Below are 22,544 nucleotides of genomic sequence, written 5' to 3'. Positions count from 1 at the left end.
AGGCAGGACTGACTGTCAGGCACCTGTGGGTAAGAAAAGCCTGTAAACACAATGGCCCAGAATGAGCACTCTGTCACTTCCACAGGGTGGTGGCAGTAGGGACTCAGGAAAAACCCACCTGAGATGGAAAATCGTGTCTTATTTCTGTTGTTGTTACAAAAGCTGCTGATAGGGTGTGCAGGCTACAAACAACTGCCTCTTTCAGACATAAGGAAGGACACCATTTTCATTGAGCAGGAAATATCAATAAAACATGAGAAGAGACACTGAGAAAACTTGTGTTCCAGCTACTATACCAACATCATTTTAATCAATAGGGAGAATGCAAAAATATCCAAAGGAATGGACAACACAGCTGCAATTACTACTCCATGTGAGACCATGCTTCCTTTGCATCGTGACATCCAATCAGTCAGAATTAAATTTTGTGTGCTACCCTATGTCCCCAGATCTGTCCCTCAGCCAGTCTGTCAGGTCCTTCTCAGAAATGTTACAAATCAGATTTATCAGGATGACAAATTGAGCTCTTGCTCAGAGCACAGGCAGAGCTCAGCTGCTAAGCAACCAAAGGAGCAGAGACAGAAAAAGCTCCCTCTGTGCTCCCCAGCAGAAATGCCCATCCCTTGGCACACCAACAGTGTGAGAAAGGGTGTCAGGGCCACCACAGGTGGGAGAATTTTCCTGCAGATTCTCAGGCATGGAGGAGAAAGTTGTGTGTACTTGCCAGGTCTGTGATCAACAACAACCCTTGATTTTCAGGGTCCTACAGCAAGTTCCTATTTTCAAAAACATGTTCTGTTCCCTTCTTCCATTGTTTTAGAAGCTGATTCATGGAATAGCTGCTGCCTGGGGCAGCATAGAGTCTGTTGTGGCCCCCCAGAACACTGCCTGTCTTGACACCCCACACTGCCAGTGACTGCCCTGACCACTCCACACTGCCAGCCCTGGCACCCCACACTGTGCCACTGCCTCAGTGTTCTCCCAGTCAGAATACACAGAGCTCAGCAATCACATTCCAGAGTAATCTACTTCCCAATGGTTTTCAAACTACTGTTACGTTTATTCCAGATTTCCTGCTCTCCAAGTCTTGTCATAATTTACCAGGCAACAAACACTGAACATTGCATGGGATATTCCGCTTAGTACTGTTTTATTTTCACTAAGCCCAAGCACTGAATTGAATTGCCAGCCTTGCTATGTATTTTCATAACAAAACCAAATGATGTTTTCCTCTTCAGCCAACAAGACTTCTACCACAAGGGAACTGCAGGGGAAAGGTCTGACGCCTGCCGTGGTTTGTATCTGCAAGTCTGAAACTGCCCACAGTAACAGCCTTTGACATAACAGATGGAGGTTTATAGCCAAAATAACTTATCTCCATCACAATGCCCATGAGTCAAGTGAAAAACTCAGAGCTGAGTTTACAAATGAGTCATGGCACAGTAGCAAGTTTCCATTAGCTGATTGATCCAAGGTTCCTAGAAAATAAGGAGCAATGCAGTGAATTAATTCTGTTTCCTTTGAAATTAAATAAATTGGATGCCATCCTTTTACTTTAAAATTCCTCTGCTTCAATAACATTTATACAAGAATATATGATGTATATTTAGTATTATTTTCTTGGTTCAGCTTTTCTTAATGCTGTGTTATAAGGCAGACTTCTCAGAGCACTTATCACAGGTCACAGATTTAACTCCAGTAGAGCAAAGTAGATGTCTGTCTACAAACCTGGTAATGGTGGGATAATTCAGCAAAACAGCTTAGAGACATGTAAGAACTTGAATATTACCTAAAGGCTTCCACCTGCATTTGGCTGGCTGCTAACAAGAGAAGTACAGATTTATTCCTTATTTCAAACACTGAACAGCACAACTGGCCTGAGCTCTTCCCTCAGCTCTGACCTGCACTGCCCCCAGCACCAACACCATAACCATATTCAAAACAATCAGGACTTTAATTTTCAGGCACAACCTTTTTCTACCTACATGGGTGTCAGAGTCTGTCCAAGGATGTGATATGCCTCACAACTGTCTCCGATGGTTGGGGACTGGGACCGCGGACTCTGAAGGGAGCCCCTGGCCTGGCTGAGGTGGAATGTTTGCCAAATCTCAGAGGACTGGTATGCATCTCCATGAGAACAGAGTGCAAGAACAATGGAACTGGTCACAGTGGACGGAGCCGGGGCTGCTTGTCCAAACTGGTCTGTCCGTACCAGAGGTACGGTTTGCAGCTTGTTCCTGAGCATCCAACCTCAACACAGGTGGTTCCTGCCTTGGCTCTCTGCCCCTCGCTTTGGTCCCCGCCTTGACCAACCTATAAAAACTCTGGAGACCCCCGCTCACTTTTGTGATCACCCCACTGGAGAAGATCGCGTCTATAGGCATCTCTAGGCCTCGAGGACTCGTCTCTCCACGTTGGTAGCTATAATCCCCTTCCCCTCTTTCTCTATCTTTCTCACTATTCTCTATTTTCTCTCCCCGCTATCACATTTGTTGGCACTAAATAAAGGTGCATTTTTGTTTAAGTAAACTGAGTTGTCCCCTGCTGTGTCTTTTGCGCTCTGAGATCCCTAAAACGAACCATCAGGTTCCCCGTATATGTTTGCGGACCCTGACAATGGGACAACAGGTAAAACATCTAACAGCCAGGTATCAGGGAATTTTCTGCAAGGTTTGTTTTTATCAAGAATAAACACCAAATAAAGGAATTACCATACCAGGTATGTAGTGGTGTGTTTTTGGTTTTATCAGTTTTATGTATGTATTTGTTCCTTGTTTTATATTCTTTTTTATAAGTTGTAATGGTTTGTCCCATGTCACCTATGTTCCACCCTTTTTGGTTTTACCCAAATCCCAGTTATATGTCAATCATAAGTTATACAGCCCCTGGGTCTTGTCTGTCACTTTGGGGTCTCTCCCAAAAGACTGGAAAGTTCCAGTAAGGACCCCAAGTGATTGGACAAGACTTCAGCTGTCTCCCCACCCAAGTTATTGATTTGTTACAATGTGTGTCATTTACCTGGAGAGCCATACCCCCTTGGTCCCTGATTTGTCCCCAGTTAAACCCATCCCTGAGTTTCTCCCCTCAATAAAAGGTGTTGCATTCGGGGGTTTCCCGCTTTTTTTCCCTCGCTTTTCCCCCCCGCTGCTTCTGCTGAGAGGTGTCTGCTGGGGCAGATACCCTGATGAATAAAGCCAGCAGTTAACCCAGAACAGCCTCCCTCTTTTTCCTGCTGTTGTTCCTTCACTCCTTCGGGCAAGCAAGAACTAACAGGGATCCATGAGGTTCATCCTGCTACCAAGCCGTACCCTTTACTGTCAAGGTGTCAGGGCTGGCGGAGGCAGAAACAAGACACCTCTTCACAGGTAGAAATGGAAGCCTACTTACCCTAAATACTAAAAAAAAAAAAAAAAAAAGCATTTTTCAGTAGATACCTCCTCTTCTTTTCTCTGCCAACTCTATCTGATACTATGAGAGTGGTTTAAATACTAAAACATCTGAATGTGAATCTCTGCCAAAAGCTAGCTGCAATTAATCCACAACTAGATATTTTGATCACTAGCACTTCCATGGAGACACAGATAGCAGAAGCGCAAGTACATCTCCAGCTATCACCACATGAACTCTAGTTCTAGAAGACCCAGTTTGAATTCACTATATTTAACTGTGTTTACAGAAAAAAAAAATGAACTTTGCATAAAATTTTAGAAAACTAATGCCCAGCCTCAGATTGAACAGTCTTAAAATATAGCGTCAGACCTGGAGTCTGAGAGGAACTGAATTAACAACTCCATCACCATTTTCAATCACAGACCCATTCATCTGTCAGCACCAGAAGCTCAATGACAACCTCAGGCAGCCCCCAGATTAACCCCTCTGCATCCCCAGAGCCAAGTCAACAGCCACTGCTGCAGGCAGAAAGAATCATGGGGCCCAAAGTATGAACCATTTTAGGATGTACTCCTCAGCTCTGTTCATTCAAGAGATGCTGAATCAAACCCCTCCTAAGGACATCTGGCTCAACTTTGCTGCATGGTCTGCATCAGCAAGTAGCTAGAGAGTTTCCTTACTGAAAATTCTACATATTAAAAGTGCCAGAAAGGTACCTGTGAGTCATGTTGATAAATCCTTGTTTAACAGCTGTCAAGGGAAGCTGACAGATTACCCAGAGGGGGATCTCTGGGCATGCAGAACTCACAGGCGTATCATGTACAGTAAAATGCAGATGTAAGGAATGATCACATCACAGTGATCAGCATCCTGTCTGCCCAGAACATATGGAGATTATCCTGCAGAGGAAAGCCTTTAATGTTGTTACCACAGGCAGAGTGACTCTGGAGCAGCTCTGGCTGGAGGAGTCAGTAGCACCAAAGCCAGGCACTGCCTCACCAGGAATGCAGACACAGCCTGGCTCCTGGAGAGGCACCTCCACATAGCCCTAGACACACCAGGATGTGCTGTGACTTCATTTACTGCTGCTGCCACAAGGGCTCTCACTGCTGTCAATTACCCACTGCACCCAAGCAGATTCATTCAAAACACAAATGCTTTGGCTCTTAGACCAAGCATGTAGCAAATCCCCAGTTTTTCCCATTCTGCTGCTGTTGTCCTCTTGCATCTCCAAGGTCAGATTAGTGGATCTCCAGAATGGCTTTTAAGCAAGTATCTATGTACGACACTTGGACAACTTTTTTCCTGTGCTGTATCTTTGTCACATAAAGCTTATGGTCCTGCATACAAAAGGACTGAGGCCAGATGTAAAATCTGCAGATAAAATCTTTACAAACAGTACACAAATTCTCAGCGAGTCATGCCAAAAACCTCTGATGTATAGCAAGCCTAATCTTCCTGAATAATTGTTCTTTCCCATCCCACACTGCTGTATTTTTCTCTATTTTAATTTATTTTAATAAAACATATGTCTGTTTGGAAACAACATATATTATTGAGCTGTTTCTGATTTAGAAAACAGAATCATTAACATGATATAGCACACAAGTGCATCTCTAGTTCGTGTTATTTTCTGCTTTGTCAGTTTGACTCAGTCTGTTTTAAATTGCACAAGCTATTTTAATGTCCTTTTTGCAATTTCAAATCTGCATTCTGTAAGTATAACTGAAAAGATAACAGCTCATTTTCAGTCTTGCACTCAAATCTGTTGAAAGAGACTTTAGCTGAATAGTCTGTTATTTAAACTCTCTTTTTGACTGTGCTAATTTTAAAACAAATTTGTTTAAAAAAGCTAGTCATTGAAAAAAGGTGAGGCTTGATTTGAAGCTTTTTCATGGGCCTGAAGGCAGGCAGGTTCCAAGAAGAGCAGAGAGATGGATGTTCCAGAACAGTGAATCTGAACTGGAGCTGGCTGAGTGGAACTGTTCCAAGCCTACCGAGTCAGAGTAACAATGGCACCAAGACTCAACCAGAGCAGACCCTGGAAAACCACCCTTGGCAAGTCTCTTCCAACTCTCCTCCCCTGGCCACATCAGACACTGGAGAAGAGTTTACCTATGCTTTGGAAAAATCTGTTTTCACTTACGTCTCTCAGACATCCCATGGAGTTGCATGAAGGTGCAAAGCACTGAGCAGAATAAAACCAGCTCCCTCCTTGCACACATTTCTGTTTCTTTGGCTGAAGCCTCAGATCAATTCAAGAATCACAGAGCATTTTGTCCTAATCTAAAGTAATAACTGTAAAATAAATTTGTAATTGATAGAAAATTGCTTTGGGTAATAACAATTGTCCTGACTCTGCATAACACAGTGTTAGAGAATTACTCCATGTTTGGTGCTGCAGGGCCAAGGGAGAGCTGGTGGCAGGGAATGCTGCTGAGGCAGGCTCAGGGAACAGCCTGCAGCCAGGGCAGCATGTGGGCAGGGCAGGGGGTGGCACAGCAGGGCCATCAGGCAGTGATGGTCACTCGGTGGCTGGGCAGTAACAGTCACTCGGTGGCTGTCCCTGGACCATGGCAGTTGGGGTGCTCAGGGCTCTGCCCCATCAGCAGGAGTCCATAGCCTGGCTCACTGCCCTCCTGTGCCAGGTGCCAAAGTTGATTAATGAGACTATCAGCAATTAGAACTGGATCTTGTTAAGTGTCACTGTTGGACACAAAAGACTCCAAATATTTCAGAAGGCAAAGAGCATAGAAAAAAGGCTCTTTATTGTCTAATTCTTAGTACCTTTTATAAAGTGTTCCGATACAGACTTAACATGATTGGTGAATAGGAACGACACCTCTCCAATACCATTGGTTAAACTACAAAAACAGAAAACACCAGCTGGACAAAGATTGTTTTGAGAAAAGATAGATGTTTACCAAGACTGTTTTGAGAAAAAGCTTTTCTGAGAAACTTTTCTTTGGGAAAATGTCAGCAGCTGATAAGCAGGCTAAAATCTCCCAGGCCCACAGTTAAGGGCACCCAGCTCAGCGCCTCTGTGGTGAGGCTGAGCCCGTGTAGGTCCTGCTGGAGCAGCAGAGATCAGCAAGGTCAGAGAGAGCTAGCACAGGGCAGGAACATTCCCTGGCACCATGGGCAGCACAGGACAGTTCTTCAGGCCCTGGGCAGCTCTGGATCCTGGGCATGGGAGGGAACAGGTGCCCCTGAGCCTCCCTGCCTCATCCCAAACCCACTCAACCCCCAGCCCACAGGCTCCTAACATCTCCTCTGTCCCTGCAGGATTCCTCAGCTGCAGTAAAAGGTCTTAACAGAACAAATCAAAGTCTTCTATCAAAATGCTTTCACATGTGTAGATTCAAGAGGCAAAAAGGCAGGACAAGGTTTATTAATTATAGGACCATGTTCTGGGTTACTCTGATTTAGAAGATCATGATGAAGACGTATAATTAAAAAGTGCCCTCGTGCAGCAGCAGGGCTCTTACACTGCCCAGATTCCCAAGGCACCTGTACATAGAGAAACCTTTCATGTCAGGACTTCCTTTAGACATGCACAAGGCTTTATAAAAATAAAGTTTGCTTTTGAATTCTGAAACCATAAAAATATAATTAACAGAAAAAGAGAGTCTAAGCAAACCTGCTTGGGCTTTCATGTATTCAGTGATGTGTGCTTTGAGAGTCACAAGAAGCAGTGACAGTGCTGTGTCCAGCCTGAGAGCTCCAAAGCCACTCAGGCTGCAGTGGCAGCTCAGCTCTACTGCCCTTACCTGTCCCTCACACCTGCTGCTGTCATGGGCCATGGACAGCAACTCTGGCAGCAAAGGTCCTGGTAGTCTGAGAGCTCAGAGCAGGAACAGCTCCAGCCCTGGGTTCAGCACCCTTAGGGGCACATCCAGCAAGGAGCAAGTGGGGCACAAGGTCACTCTCCCTCTATGGTCACACAGCTGTCCCTGCCTGCACAACAGCCACCAGCCCACACTGCTCCCTCAGAGATATGCCACAGCATCCCAGCCTGTGCAGTTAAATCAGTTTCCATTTTTCAGAGATAGGAGAGTACTGTTCTATAGTGTTTGACCATAAAAGGATGTATGCTAACAGCAGGGAAGAGAACAATTGCTGAACTATTGATTTTTAAATAATGCTCATTTTTTAATTACTCATCTTTTAATTAAATTGCTATGCTGGAATGCTGAAGCATCCCTAGAGGTTAGTACGCTGTTACTCTTCTCCCTTGAATGTTTAATTCTTAAAGCTAAGTTGCACATCTTTAGAACACCTGTAGGACTTTAGAATGTAACCCAGATTTTGGTGGGTATATACTGCAGGAAAATGCAGAGAATCATTACTGGGCCAAGGGCACTCACAGCTTGGAAGTCTCTTTCTGACACTGTAACAAGTGCTGTTGATCTTCTACCAGAGCCTGAGAACAGACAGAAAATCATATTTTAACTGACCCTCATGTGAGTTTATCACTTGACAGAGAAATAACATCCGTGATCACTTACTGAGATTGTCATATTTTTGGGTGGGAATGAAACAGCTTTTATTATATGAGACAACACTATCCCATGGATAGATATTGCCATAATCCAATTATAGCAAAAACAGACACCACCAGCCCTTTTCTCCACTGTCTAGCTCAGAATATATTCAGTTTTTACTAGCAGCACCTACTCTTTCCTGATCTCAGCTATGGAGCAGGCTCTGCCACCTGAGCTCACCTTTCCAGAACCTTTCACTGATTCCACACAGGGTATAAGCCTGAGAGCTGTGCTATTTCTTTCTGCCACAGGTAAATACAGAATGAGCCTCACCACCATCCTCATCTGAGGCTGCAAACAGAACCAAATGATGTCAGGAAAGGAGACAGAAGTCTTGCCAGGCGGGAGGAAATAGTGAAAAAAAGGGGTATTTATTGCATTCCTTAGGTATGAAATGGGCAAGGACTTTTAGCTCAGTAACCCATTTCTCCTCCTTGCCTTTCCTGCTGAACAGGCCATTTTTCTCCAGTAACTCCTCATTTTTTTCCCATGACTCAGCCTGCTGCAGCATCTGAGCACTCATTTACTATGGAGTTCTTTACTCTTAAGCTTATTATCTTCCATTTATCTGCATTGAGCTGTGCTGCCCTATTACAACCCAGGTACTCCAAATTAATCCTCATCATGTATCAGATTAAATTGTTTCTCATTATCTGCTTGACTCTCAATTCAGTATCATTTGTAAAACTAAAACCTACTTTTCCATACTATTAATCAAGACTATTTTTGTGACAAAAAGCCACTGCTTCGCAACCTGAATAATCTAAACCAGTTCAAGTAATATTTCTCCTGCCAGCCAAACCTGAATGTTTCCATATTTTTCTTTTCCCTTCATTTTGAAGTTCCTCTCTGTAATCAGCCATTTGAAACACAAATTTAATGCACTTAATGCACATTTCTCTAATTTGTATCATCTCCTTATAGCTAAAGGTTCTCAGTGATCAATATTTTACATGATCAGATCAATTGTGACATGCAGCTGTTTTAGGAGACCTGAAAATAATTTCCTATTGCTTTTTTTTAAACGGATTAACAAGGCAATTTCCTTACTGCTTGGTGGTCCACAATCATAGAGAGCACAGTTGCGACCTTGAAGAGAGGACAATTCTCAGGTTATAGGTTAGACAAGAGCCAAGTTTGAGGAGACATTAGGGGAAAGCCTGATGGTATTTCTGCTCTCTGACTCCAGAACTTACAGGAACATTCTCAGAGGATTAATTTTATACTCCTGATTGCCACTCCTTCCACTGTATTTATCCACTTTTAAAATGGAGAAGGGGAGAAATAAAAGAAGACACATACTTGAAATTTAATTTAAAAATGGCTTTGTTCCAGAACAGCCTTGGTTTATTGTGTCTTAGTTATCAAAAGCACTTTAGCCTGGACTGAAGGGCAGGTCAGTTTCTCCACACCTGAGCACGGGAGGGCTCTCACTGACAGCCCACATTTCCCAGTGCATCACCTCTGCCAGCAAAACTGCAGACAAACAAATGGGTCTGAAATCCACTGACAACAATTTTCTGAACTTAGGTTCATTAATTAACTGGAAATGGCTCTCTGCTGGGTCCCAAATGCTTTTTTGGAATAAAGTTTGAACCACACTAGAACTCAGGGGAGCTCTCCAAGGGCAATGCCAGAGCTGGTCTGAAGGCTGCATTCCTTCCCAGTGGGTGGGGATGTCAAAGATATTCCTGTTCCTCTCTTTCCCACATAAAGCTGGTGCACACTCTGGCCTTGGACAGATGCTCTACAGCTGCAGCAAACATGGCTGAGGAACTTCCTTTCTACAAAACTCCACACAAATCAATACTCCATTAACACACCTTGCTATTCTGTGTGTACTTTAAAGAAAATCTGCTTTTGTTTAAAAATACCAAAACCTACTCTGCCTAGAAAATCCAGTTAAAACATGGGTAAAACAAAGGAAATTGTAAGGTAAGTGAAGATGATTGCATCAACTCTTTTCCAAGAAATTTTGCTTTTGAGAGGAAAGAAGACCACCAAGCCCATGGAGCCTCTTGAAGACGCAATGACTTTCAAAGAGATGTATTTGCCTCAAGACACAGATCTCTTCAGCCTTTGGACAGTACTCTGAGGCCCACGGTGTGACAGGATGGTTCTGTGCAGGCCAAGGAGCTGGGCTCAATGTGGGTCCCTTCCAACTTGACCATTCTGTGGCTCTGTGAGTCAAACAAGGCTGAGCCCACCACCACAGTCTGCTGGAGATGCTATGGCCTCCACTGTTCAGATGATCTAATGTCACTTCTGCCTCCAGTCAACAGCACACTTGCAATTCAGAAAAACCTCATCCTCTCTGGTTTGAAATCCATGCAGGAAACTCACCCCTGTGCCTTGTGGGTGGTGTTAGCTCCACACTGCCTGCTGCACTGCTCTTCTGCACAGAGTGCTGCTCAATACTTCCACAGTTCATGCATAGAAAGAGCTTTTCTCCTTGTGGAATTCCTGCCTCCCACTGCTTAATAGGAGACAAACTTACAGCACTTCTTACTAAGCTGACACTGCTCAGCTCTCTTCACACCTAGTCACAACACCTCTGCATTAACTGTCCTAATCAAGCGATTTTGCCATGAAGAACAATTTGATATATTGTGCAGAGTATCTAATCTGGTTTCTGCATTGATATTTCTCTTCATTCACTATGAGAAAGAACACTCCAAGCTTTCCCATTATTCTACACTCATAGACTTAATTATAGTGTGGAGATTACAGGAACTATCTCAAGACTGTCTCAAGCAATTTCATATTTTTGCTATTGTTAAGAAAGCACAAAACTCCAATACACCTGACTTTTATTTGCCCTTCGTGTAGAGGGAACTAAAAGGGGATAAGTAACAGCTGTGTTAATTAACCAATACAGCCTTCTCCCTGATAAGTAACAGCTATATCCAATAAGGATAAGTGAGATAAAAGAGGGGGTTAGCTGGTATGGGGAGGATTATCATGGGGGAGCAACCTTAAGGAACATGAAGCAGAGACTCATGAAGCAGGATCCTGGAGCAAGAGAAGCACTGCTGTGAGACTAGCTCTGAGAGCAAAGGAGGAGAAAGAAGACATGTTGAATTTGTTTTGAAAACAGCATTCACTCTGCATTCCTGCTCCTGGACTGTGCTTGTCTGAGGCACAGACACCTGCTTTGCTCTTAGTTTAGCTAGCTGAGGTAGAGAAGCTCTCTGGACTGGTTTGTTTGTTTTTTTCTCAGGACTGTTTAAACTTGCTCTGGACTGAAAACCCAGAGGAGCACTGGGAGCTCACACCTGCGGCCCACTGGAGCCTGGACTTCTGAAGGGACTGATAAGAGACTGAACGAGCTGAGCTACCCACAGCAAGGACTTTGTGAATTTACCATCTCACTTCAGAACAACAGAAGGTTTTATTGTTCCATATTATTCATTGTTTATGCTTGTGGGCACTTTGTTAAATAAATAGTTTTTTCCACTTTTCTCCAAGGAAGTTCTTTCCCGGACTGACTGGGGGGAGGAGCCGTCTGGGTTTGCTTCCCTGAGGGACCCCATTCAGGGGTTCTCTCACAAATTTGCCCTAAATCAGGACAAGAATAAAGGGATTTTACGGGTTTTTGTGACTTTGTTCTTCAGTTGGAAGATTTTAAATTTTTTTTGTCCAGGAGAAGTAATTTTTAGTCCAAAGAAAGATACATCTTTGGGTTGAGGACAATGAAGAGTAAAATTCTGCATCAACTATTAACATAATAAACGGCTTTTAAAAATAGCATAGATGGAGTCCTCCACTTCAAATGGGGCAATGCCAATGTGAGCAAGGGGCATCATACAAAAAATAACAAGTTATTTCAAGATGGAGAAATCAGATCTCCACTATCCCAGATTCTTAACACTGTTTTCACTAGGTTTTTAAAGACCGTAAATAAGCCCAAAACTATCTGTGAATTTGCTCTGCAAATCAACTGCAAGAAGTAATCTGTTTTGATCCTTCCCTGGAGTCCCATCCTAAATCAAAGTACTACAACTTAATCTTTTAACAAGTTTCCTTTCTAATGAACCTGCAGCCCTACAAGTCTTTTGAGAAATCTGATGTGTGAGTTTAGGTTTGCATGCTTTTCCTCAAAAACATTGATTCATAGATTATCAAAAAAAATTTTCCAAGGATTTATGCCCTCAAAAGTAAGTGTTCATCAACTCCAGGAGACTGGAAAGGTGACTGTTTTACTGAGCTTTCCTCTCTCTTGCTGCCCCTGCCTCACAGCCAGAATGTTTTCTCCAGAGCTAAACAGAAATGGACTTTAGAGCAACAAGAGCCTGAGCTCAGACATCGACCCAGAGGGAGAGAGAATGACTGGTGAAGCAGAGGTTACAGAGATTGCTAGAAATAAAACAGGGAATGAAGGTCCAGAGTTTGGCACCTGAATAAGAAATAGCTCCTGTAGGAGTGGAGAGATAGATAGAACTGCTCTGCAACATCAGCTGAAGTCATTGGTGCCTTTCAGAGGGATGTGATGAAATCTCTGAGGATGTATCACAGAACTCAGAGGGCAAACTGTCCTGCAGCCCAATACCTCTCAGTGCTCACATCTCAGGAGGAGTGGATTCCAATAAATAAAAGTCTGGCCAAGGACTTACAAAGAAAAATGTTGGCAGTGTCCATTTCAACATCCTCCTGCTGGAAACAAGCTGACTTTAAAAGTTGGCAGTGAAACTACTTTAAAAACCCAACTCCAAACCACTCCACTAAAAAACCTGGCAGAAGTGTTGTCTTTGGGTTTTTTTACATCCTTTTGAGACATTAGTTTTTAAAAGGCACCTTCTGAATTCTGTTGTGACAGTACAAATTCTGCTACAGGAGAGATTATGTCAATAACAAATTGTCATAGTGGTGCCCTGTGATTTTCCTCAGTCTCCTGGATGAACAATTACACTCATGTTTTCATTTGCATGTGCAAATTAAAGAATCTGCCATAAATACAGCTGATCAGACATCAATTGGCAGCATTCTACAGAAGTCAATGTACTTCATTAAAAATACATAAGGATATGAAAAGCTAATTGTGTGACTGGAATGCACTGTGTAGAGCATTAAATAATGTCATGCATGTAATGGTATGTCCGGAGCTGTGAATATGGGGTTAGAGGCAGCTCTATGCTTTGTAAGGAGCTGGGTGCTCAGCTCAGGGGCTCTGATCCTCACAGGGTGAGGCAGAACCACTCACAGAGAACACACCACATTCCTCTGACAGTGCTGGCATAATAAGGTGATGCTACTCAAAGTTCAGCTGAGCAACTTGCCTGTTTTTCTCTGGAGATCTCTTGTCCTCTCAGGTAACTTCTCCCACTGTGAGGTGTCCATCCAGGCTTCCAGCTCCTGTCTAACACAGTGTCCTTCTAACCACTGGAGCTGAGGTATCTCTCTACTTCAGTTTTGGATCCCACCTGCAGCCAACAAGTTAATCTAAAAGCAGGTGCTTACCTGTCCACACCACCACCTTCTCTACCACTCTCCTTGCAGACTTTCTTCTCCATCACCAGACTAATCTTCTCCCACCTGAACCTCTCCTCAGTACCACAATGCTTTAGAGTCCACAGACTGCCCTCTCCTCCTTGGTGTTTTTCATATCCATTCTCCTGTCACTTTTTGTTACTCTATTCAACTCATCTTCCCTCTTGATTATCATACTGACTGTATATTTCACTGCACATATCATGAAATGTGCTACATCAAGTTCTTTTCAGTTAAAACAGTAATTTCCTAAGCATGCTCTTTGTTATTAGTACAAAGACCAGCAAAATTTCTCACTATTTTTACATTTATCTAATTTAATATCCAAGTGATTAAAGAAACCACTTGCTTGCATTTGGCAGCTCAAACCTCATTCAAATTTTTGCTTACTACTGGTTTTACAGTATATTTAATCTAAATTTATCATAAAAAGGCCAGCCCCATGAACTGCACTGGATTAATGCTGACAGCTCACCATTAGAAGGGAAGATCTTATATGAAGCTTAAATATTTTCTACTAATGACATCTGAGAAACACTAGCAATATTTGAGGTCAGTTTTGCCATTTGTCTGAAATGAGAGAATGATTATACTTACCAGAGATAAGAGCAACTAGAAAGCAAAACTTGGTCTTTAATTACTGACTACCAAGCTGGAGCTGTAGAGGAAGAGAAACGGGCAGGCATCAGTTATGCAAAGGTGCACAATTGAAATTCACTCTGCATTTTTAACAACTCCTGCAATTAAGTGTTACTTTGATGTCACCTGTTGCAGAAAGGAAAAATCCTGGGACTGTTCAGAGGAAAGGCACATTTAGAGAATAGACTGACAGTCACCACAAAGGTGGTTTATGCTGTTGAAGTCTTTTTCAAAAGATGGAGAAGTCAGCATCTCATCCACTGCAGGCTCAGATTCTTGTCCTGCAGAGGCTCCCCATGGCTCCTCCCCTGCAGCCCCACCTGTCCCTGCAGCATTGAAGGGAAGTTGGGAAAGCCCCCAAAGCAGTGATGTCCACGAGGACAGGCAGATGACAAGAGTGAATGGTGCAGATACCTTCTCACTCTCTACAGAAACCTCTCAGTGTCATCCTTTAACCATGGCAAGCTCCAAGCCCAGCTGAGCTTTCAAGCTTCTCAGAAAGGTTGCAAGGAACACAGCTGAGGAATGAAGTGCACCTCTTCCACAAGAGCCCAGCACAAAAACATGAGACGAGTATTGTAACAAGAAGAAAAAAACAAGGATAAGGAGAAAGATTTAGCTGTTATTTGGAAAATATTTGTTAAAAAAACCCAAATCTCCATCAGAGCAATTAGGCAAAGCCATCTTGGGCCACTTCCTTTTTCTTCTATGTGGGGCTCAGAACAATCAGGATGCTCAGATATTTGTGCAACATTATCCTGAGTCACAACTCTACACTGGTGTTCTGACCTCTCTATGCCACAGGCCACACAAAACAAAATCTGACTTAATAATGCTGGCACAGACTTGAAGGGTGGTCACATGTTTTTATTCTGTTGTGAGAGCTAAATTTGACCAGATAGAGTAGAATAGAGAGAACTGTAGAAATTTTCTGTGGATGGCAGGGACAAGGAATTTTGCAGACCCGAGATGTTCTAGAAACACGTGGCTTTATTATTACAAGGGTCGTGGGTAAAGAGGGCCTGCTTCCAGCCACCAGCCTCGGCTGAAGCAAAGCCCTAAAGAGAGAATGGGGAGAGAGAGAGATAGAAGAGAGCTAAGGGGTAGAAACGGGGTGAGAGCAGGGGAAAAGTGTGGGGAGAAAGCAGGAGCAAGAGAGGGAGAGAGGGGGAGAGAGGTAAGAGAGCCAAGAGGGTAAGAGAGCAAGAAGGTAAGAGAAGAGAGCGATCACCTTGTTACAATACATTATATCTCTTTTTGTGTTGAATATTCTAATTTACAGTGACCAACCGGCGTGAGATACAAATCCTACAAACTTTGCATGCAGCCTATAAGAACTACTACATTACCATGTCATTTTATAGTCTAAACTCTAAAAGCCACATTTCTTATCTGTTTTCTACCTGATGCCTTTGGAGAGTGGAAAGGCAACATTCCTGAGTCCTTTGTTTTCCTGTCTTTTAACCCATCTTCAGCTAATCACCGTTTTCCTGCCTGCCATGCCTACATCTCGAAACTAGCTTTCATTTCTATTTCACTCACAGGTTTTACATCTGCAGTATTTCTTACCATACAGTCATATTCTTAAGTCCTTCCTGTCCCATCTTTCCCAACAGAGAACTAAGACAGCTGCACCAATAACTTTTCCAGAAGGGACTTGTATAATGTGGAAATGTCAAGTGTGAAAGACAGCTAGTAACAAAAGTCTTCTTGTGCGGTAAGTTGTGTATATTCTTAAGGTTTTCCTTCCTAAATCAACATGCAGGAATTATTAAGCTCACTTGAAAAATGTGGCAGACAGCTTCAGATCAGGAATATCCAAGATGCCTGGAAAGGATTTCTTCTTGATTTCTTTCTAGGAGTTCAACACTGTGTCACTGAAGAGGAAGTACAGCCATGTGCTGGGTACACTGCAGTTCAGAACCTCTGCAGGCTTATGTGCCTTGTAATCTCTAGGGTTTACATCTTTGTAATCTGTCTATTTTCAAACATATGGCAGAAAGAATCAAACACCAGCAACAATACCCAGCAAACACCTGGTAATCCTTCCTGAGCACCACTGCTTGGCAGTACACCTTTCTGTCCTGGAGGACAAGGGCTTCCTTAAAAGATGTGCAAATATTTTGCACTGTCCTATAAAAGCTGGAGCTTTTTAAGCATATAAGCAAGATCAGAGAAATTGTACACAGCAGGAAAATTCTGTAGATAGATACCAGTGGGCAAAAAACCTGAATATGAAACAGTCTGAGCATGACTTTTCCCCAAACACTCAGATACTACTGAAAAAGCATTCAATAACTTTATGTAAGTGTTCCATGAAAAATCTGACCTTTTGCAATCTTGGTGCTCACTGAAGTCTGGGTAAAGCTTCTTCAGTCTCTTTAGCTTTCAGGTCAGAACATTTGAAAGAGAACAAGAAGTAGAGACAAGTCACACAAAGTTAACTGCTTATGCAATCAGAAAGTAACAGTAATGCACATTACTGCACAATGTGCTCACTGCAGACTTGAAGGAAAATGCACTGTTGTGAAAATTCTTCAGCTTTGTTCAGAAAGCATCCCCAGCCCTGACAGAGCAGGATCCAGAGCAAGGAGAATGAGGGAAAAACCTTGAGGGAGCTCAGGGAGAGCAGACTGAGCTCCAAGTTAGACTGAGCTCCTTTTACAGATAATCCAGGACAGGAGGAGCCTGCTGGACTCTGGTGAACTTTGCTGTTTATTTTTGTGCCCTCAGAGGCAGCAGCTGCTGAAGACCAAGACTGCTGATGGGATGAAGAGCAGAAACCCCTGAGTTAGGCGTGGGCTGAGCTAACCCTGGAACTGGAAACCATGGACAATTATCTATCTGAGCTAATTACCCCTGAGGTGAGCAACTCCAGTGCACAGGCATGGCACGGGGGATCTCTACTGCTCCATGCAGACTTGCCTTGGTCCTCCTGTACCTGATTACCTTGGGCAAGGGAACAACTCTCCAGTGGCAGCTGGGAAGTTTAACTCCTCCTCATTTAGAGACTTGGCCTAACCTAGAACATCATGGAAGATTTGTCATGATCCCAACCCAAAGGCACTCCGTGTTTGAACACTGCAGACATTACCACTGATAAAGGTTTGTGCAATAATTATGATGAGCCATGTAGTTGAGTAAGGTACAAAGAAAATCCTTCATTATTAATAAAGAACTAAATCTCCTTATTTATAATGGGGATAGATTGAAGAACGAAATCTGATGCTTTCTCAGGAGAGTCATGGGATGGAAAAGTAGCAAGACAAAGGCCTTCCCCCATACAAGGAACACTCTTTGAAGATCTCAGAGTCCTTTAAAGATGAGTTGAGAAAAGAATATCAGGGTGAGTCATTTGGTCTAAATGTCCTATTTCAGCTATGCTAAGTGCCAGATACTGTCTCCACAGTGAATATTTACTTTGAGATTAGAACAAAATAGCAAAAGGCACAGATAAAAGATTTCTCTCAAAGGGTACACAGGTAAGGTAAGAGATAGCATTTCTTTTTGGGTTGCCATGACCTGTTCAGGGGTAAGGCCAGGTCCAGTTTGAGAATTAAAAATCATTATCTTGAAATAAATGTTCTACAACTGCTCCTAATACCATTATTTACTTAGACTTTTCTGATGCTACAGAGTACAGATTTGGCTAACAATTGCACTACTTACATTTACAGCTGCACCTTTGTATTTTACCATCAGGAAAACCAAGTTAAGTAAACCGCTTCATTACTAGCTAGCTTTATTATTGAAATTTTATCTTCATTTCTTCCAGCCACATTATTCCTAGATCTGAGTCTGACAAACAGACCAAGGTCTGCATGCTGTTTCCTGGACTGAGATGTTGTATGCACACAGTGAGAAGGATCTTCCCAGACCCTTCCAAAGATAATAGTTAAGTACCTAGTGCTCAGGTGATTCAGTAGGCAGTGTTAGTGCTACTCATCCTGATGAGATGTCCAAGTGATGATGATGATCCTTCTCTTCCCTCTTTATAATGGGAAACATTAAATTTCTCTGCTGCTCAGGACTCCTATGATGACTTGCAAGTTCAATCATGAATCATTGTGGCAATAAGAACCACATTAACTGCTGAGGGAGCAAGAAAAGAAATCAAACTAAACCATATGAGGGGGTTCTGATCTCATTTGCAGACAAGTAAATATTGAGTAAATCTTGGATTTTGGTAGATTTACTCTGGATTTGCACTGAGCCTGAACCCAAGTCAGGCCCAGCCTGTGTCCCAGTAAGCTCATTAAATACCTCCCAATCCCTGTGACTCTGCTGGGAGCACTCGTGTTTAAAGTTATCTTGTGCTTAAAGGCTTTGGAGAATCAGGGCAGGAGGGTTCAGCCACGTCCAGGACTGAGCTGTTCTGCTGGGTGTACTGAGCTTCTGAAGCAAGAGTGTAGTGTCACCACTGCCCCCCAGCCCCCTGAAACAGGAGGTTATCAGGTCATCACTCAAGTCAAAGATGGTTTCTCTTTGCGGGAAAAAGCCATTCTACTGGTGGCAGCTTCAGACCTTTGCCTTTTGGTCTCTGTCCCTTCAGATCATCCTTCACTGCAGATATAGGCCACAGCTGCAGCAACTCCACATGGACCCAGACAGGCAGGATTTAAGAGTTTACTTTCATTTGGTACTAGAGAAGGTTTAGGCATTGCTCAGCTTGTGCCAGAACCAGAACAAGGCAAGATGAAAGCTCCACATTCCCCACAGGAGGGCCTGAGAGGTGCAGGAAAAAGCAGAATCAAGAACAAGGCTTTGCTGAAGGAAAGGGCAGTGAGGAAGGCACAGAGGGCTGCAGGGCCCAGCATAAGTCAACAGCAGACTGCCTGCCTTCCCTGGGATGACCAGCTCCAGGACAGACAGCTCAGCTGCAGCAGGAAAGGGTTAAATGCAAGAGCAAACAGGACACCAAGTCTTTGCTTTCCATTCCACTGAAATGAGAAGACATGAGGAAAACCACTTATGAAATGTGGTTAGTTCAGTACCACAGGGCCATCACCTGGATGAAGTTTCAGTAAGATCATGTGAGTGAGCACATGAACCAGAGGCTTCCTCCCCAGGAGCTGGGCCAGGTTAAACCTGAGGCTCAGGGAACCACAGCACAGATGCTGAACCTCCTCATGGGTGTCCCACTGCCACATGGGCCTGCTCTCAGTATCCTGGACATTGTGCCTGTTCCATGTGGCTCATCTTTATTATTCCTCACTGGAACACAGTCATTTTTAGTTCTGAACAATAAGTAAAGTTTAAAAACCTCTCATAATTCTCTGATTTCAAACACAGTTCTCCTCCCCCTTCTTCTTTCCTCTTCCCCTCTAAAATGCAGAAATACACATGCATTAACATAATTAAAGGATCAAGCAGGACTAATAGGACTGATTTAGTCTTGAAGAAAAGGATATAGAGTGCCAAGTAACAGTGCTATCAGTGGTGACATGATGCTCGGAGCACCAAAGGGACATTCTGTATCACAACATAAAGGCTCCACATTTCTGTTGGTGACAAAAGTGCCAGTGCACACAGAGCAGGTGGAAGAGGCAACCTCCACATAATGTGCTTAAACATCCTACCTTTGCCTCACCCCCAGGACTGGCTCTGCTCCTCACTCCACTGCTAGGGATGAAGAGAACAAGCCATTATCAAGGGCAACCACAAAGCTGCTTGTTTCACATTAGCATCCTTAACATTTTCTATCTAATCAGATTTCCTGTTGGTTGAGGAAAGCTGCCTTTCCTCATTACCAGCTGCTATCCCAGATTTCCCTCTCCCCATCCCCAATACGTATTTTGCCATGCTTGTCTGCTTTTCTGTATAAAAAGGTTATGTATGCCTGGAGGAAAAAGGCAAAAAAAAAAAATCCCACATGAAAACAGAACTATGGGCAAGTGTCCAAGACTCTTGACTGTGACTAACCAATGGATGTTTTTTAAAAACATTTCTCTCATTTTATTCCCTTCCCTGGATGTAATAATATAACTCAAATTAGTTTTCCAGGAGCTGACTCCTTTATATGTAACCATGTTTTATAGAGATAGCAGCAGCAGCTTATGTTTAAACTATTTAAGAGAACAAATAGCTGCAAAATGTACTTCAGATTGCCCTTCTCCTGTTAGCAGTGTATTTCTGGCTTGAGGGAAGCTACAAAAACACTGTATTTTTGCTGCTGCTTGGATACAATTGTAAATAATGCCCAATGCCCACAGGACCAGCATCCAGGTAAAGATGTCAGCTCTGCTTGTTTTACTGCCTTTGAGAGACCCATGACATTGTCAACTGTGGAATGACTTTGAACAAACAAAGCTGGAAAGATGCAGAACAAAGCAGCAGTTCAGCTTTTACCACAGTCCCAAGTTTCCCAGAGCACCAGGGAGGGCAGCACCCCACTTGAACTGCAGTCCAGGCTGGCAGCATCACCCTCAGGGCACAGGGCTCAGCTGGAAATTTCCACATTTGGGGAGTTCTCATCGTTGTGATTTTATATTGTTCTCTTCCTCCCACTCCTACCACTCACTGCAGTTACTGGGCCAAGGACCTTCTCTGTGTCCTCCAGGCTGGTTCCAAAGGAACTGCCCTGGACCTGTTTTCCTGAGGTGCATTTGAGGCATGTGCGTGTTGTGAATAAAGATGATGCTGCAAGCAGGCAAGTAGATGTGGGGAAAAGAACAAGAAACCAAGGCAGATCAATTTAGGAAACATGGATCTCATTTTCTCATTCCCACTTTTGCTCTTAGAAATAGGCCCAAGATATGAGAAATGATGGACCACCAGGCTCAGACACCAGTATGATGTGGTATTTAAGTCTCTCAGCAAATAGCAGAACATTCCCCAAACACCCTCACAAAAAGCCTGGAAAATCTTTTACCTGGTGTCATCCTACATGCCTAGGGAGTCCAAATCCTGAAGTGATAAATGAGGCTCCTCAAGCACTACCCCTGTATGAAAGTGGTTAAAAGGTGCAGAGAAATCCATCATCTGAACAAAAGAGTTGCAAAGTTAGAAACATGCAGGCTTTACTCTGTGTTCCCATGCCATTATTCAGCAGATTAAAAAGGTGTATTTTTATACTCTCTGAAGAGTCTTCCAAGTCTGCAGTTTTCCATAGAACTTCCATTATGACATTTCACTTGAAGAACTTTGCTAACAGCTTCCTAGTTGTCATACTTTCCAGAACCTTCAAAAATGTGTAATTTATGTCACAGTAACAAGTTTAAACTTTCCTTTATCCTAACAGCACAACTGAGCTGTTAACTGCTGGGCTCTAACTGGAAGGGATTTCTGCTAGGATTTGTTTCAGCCACTCCATTAACTTTGATGGACTGTGGCAGGGTTTGCATGGAAAGCACAGTGCAGATCACCTCACAATCAATTTTTCAAGCTTCATGCCAACAAACCACTGAGGATGACACACATCAGTCTTTTAGTGGGTCTAATACCACTGCCAAGCAATTCACAGATTCTGAAGAACAAGATAAATGCAGCCCAGGCAATTTGAGCTACAACAGAGGCTAAAAGGATTCCTAATCAGATATTTACCTTCCCGTGCTAGAGACAACATCTTTCAGAGAAACACGCATAGAAATTGCACAACAAAAACTGACACCCCTCTGAATTCCATCCCCTCAGGTGGTGGCAGGACAAGCCAGTGTGGCCATGGCTTCTTGTGCCTGTCTAGGAGTGCAATGCTCCTGGAGCAGAGCAGGTGGGACAAACAAAGGAAGAGACATTCATCTTTGTTCACGGCAATAAAAGATGGCAAGCCTTCCTCTCAGAACCAAACATTTTCCCTGAGAATGAATACCAGTGCCATATGCCACGGAGGAAGGAGTAACAGCTGCTGCTGGAGACAGACACTGCAGATTTATGGAGAACCTAAGAGCAGCAACTCTTGGCTTCCAGGCAACACCACGGCCACACTGATGCTCTCCAGGCCTTCCCTGCACTATGCAAGCCTTTCCCAGCAGATCCTAAATTCCCCAGCCATGTCCCTCAGAGACTCTGGAGAGAAAAGGCCCAGCATTGCTCTGCTTTCCTTGCTCCTCTTTGACAGGCCACTGGGGTGTAACTGGTGATTTATTCACCAAAATGATCAGCCCAGATAAGAGCTAGTCTTCTGCAGGAATCCAGTTCCCAGTGTAGGTTCCACTGAAATAACCACAAGCTGCTTCTGGATTTTAACACCAGCACGTGGAGAATTCACAATACAACATGTCAGTCAGGGATGCCAGGTGTGGGGCCCACCTTTCATGCCTCATGGCTATGGAATCTTCCTGCTCCCCCAGTATCATGTGCTGAACACCTATAGAAGCTCAGCTGCCATCATCTTCCTAGAGGAGCTTGACAGGAACACTTCTGGGCTCAGAATTCACTCAGGAACAACACAAACCCTGACAGATGACAAGAAATCCATGACATCTGCTAAGCCAGAAGAGTGCTATAGGATTTGCCTGTCCTTCATGTTTACTGAGTCATGAAATC

General features: G+C 43.4%; 1 protein-coding gene and 1 long non-coding RNA gene across 7 annotated transcripts in view; both read right to left on the bottom strand.

The window, feature by feature from the left end:
- Positions 1 to 22,544, bottom strand: part of LOC310922231 (fibroblast growth factor 13) — a gene marked incomplete at its 5' end in the record, with an annotated part of 329,490 nt that overhangs the window by 131,479 nt on the left and 175,467 nt on the right. The window lies entirely within an intron of this gene.
- Positions 14,047 to 19,675, bottom strand: LOC310922299. The gene is made up of 3 exons (XR_014592388.1): positions 19,640 to 19,675; positions 16,390 to 16,445; positions 14,047 to 14,079 (listed from the first exon to the last, which is right to left on the bottom strand). It is a non-coding gene; the product is annotated as an uncharacterized lncRNA (long non-coding RNA).

The sequence above is a fragment of the Zosterops lateralis genome (genome assembly GCF_965231275.1).
Source record: "Zosterops lateralis genome assembly, chromosome: W".
Lineage (NCBI taxonomy): Eukaryota > Metazoa > Chordata > Aves > Passeriformes > Zosteropidae > Zosterops > Zosterops lateralis.
The sequence above is the reverse complement of the archived record's forward strand: the minus strand, read 5'-3'. Positions and strand labels throughout refer to the sequence as shown.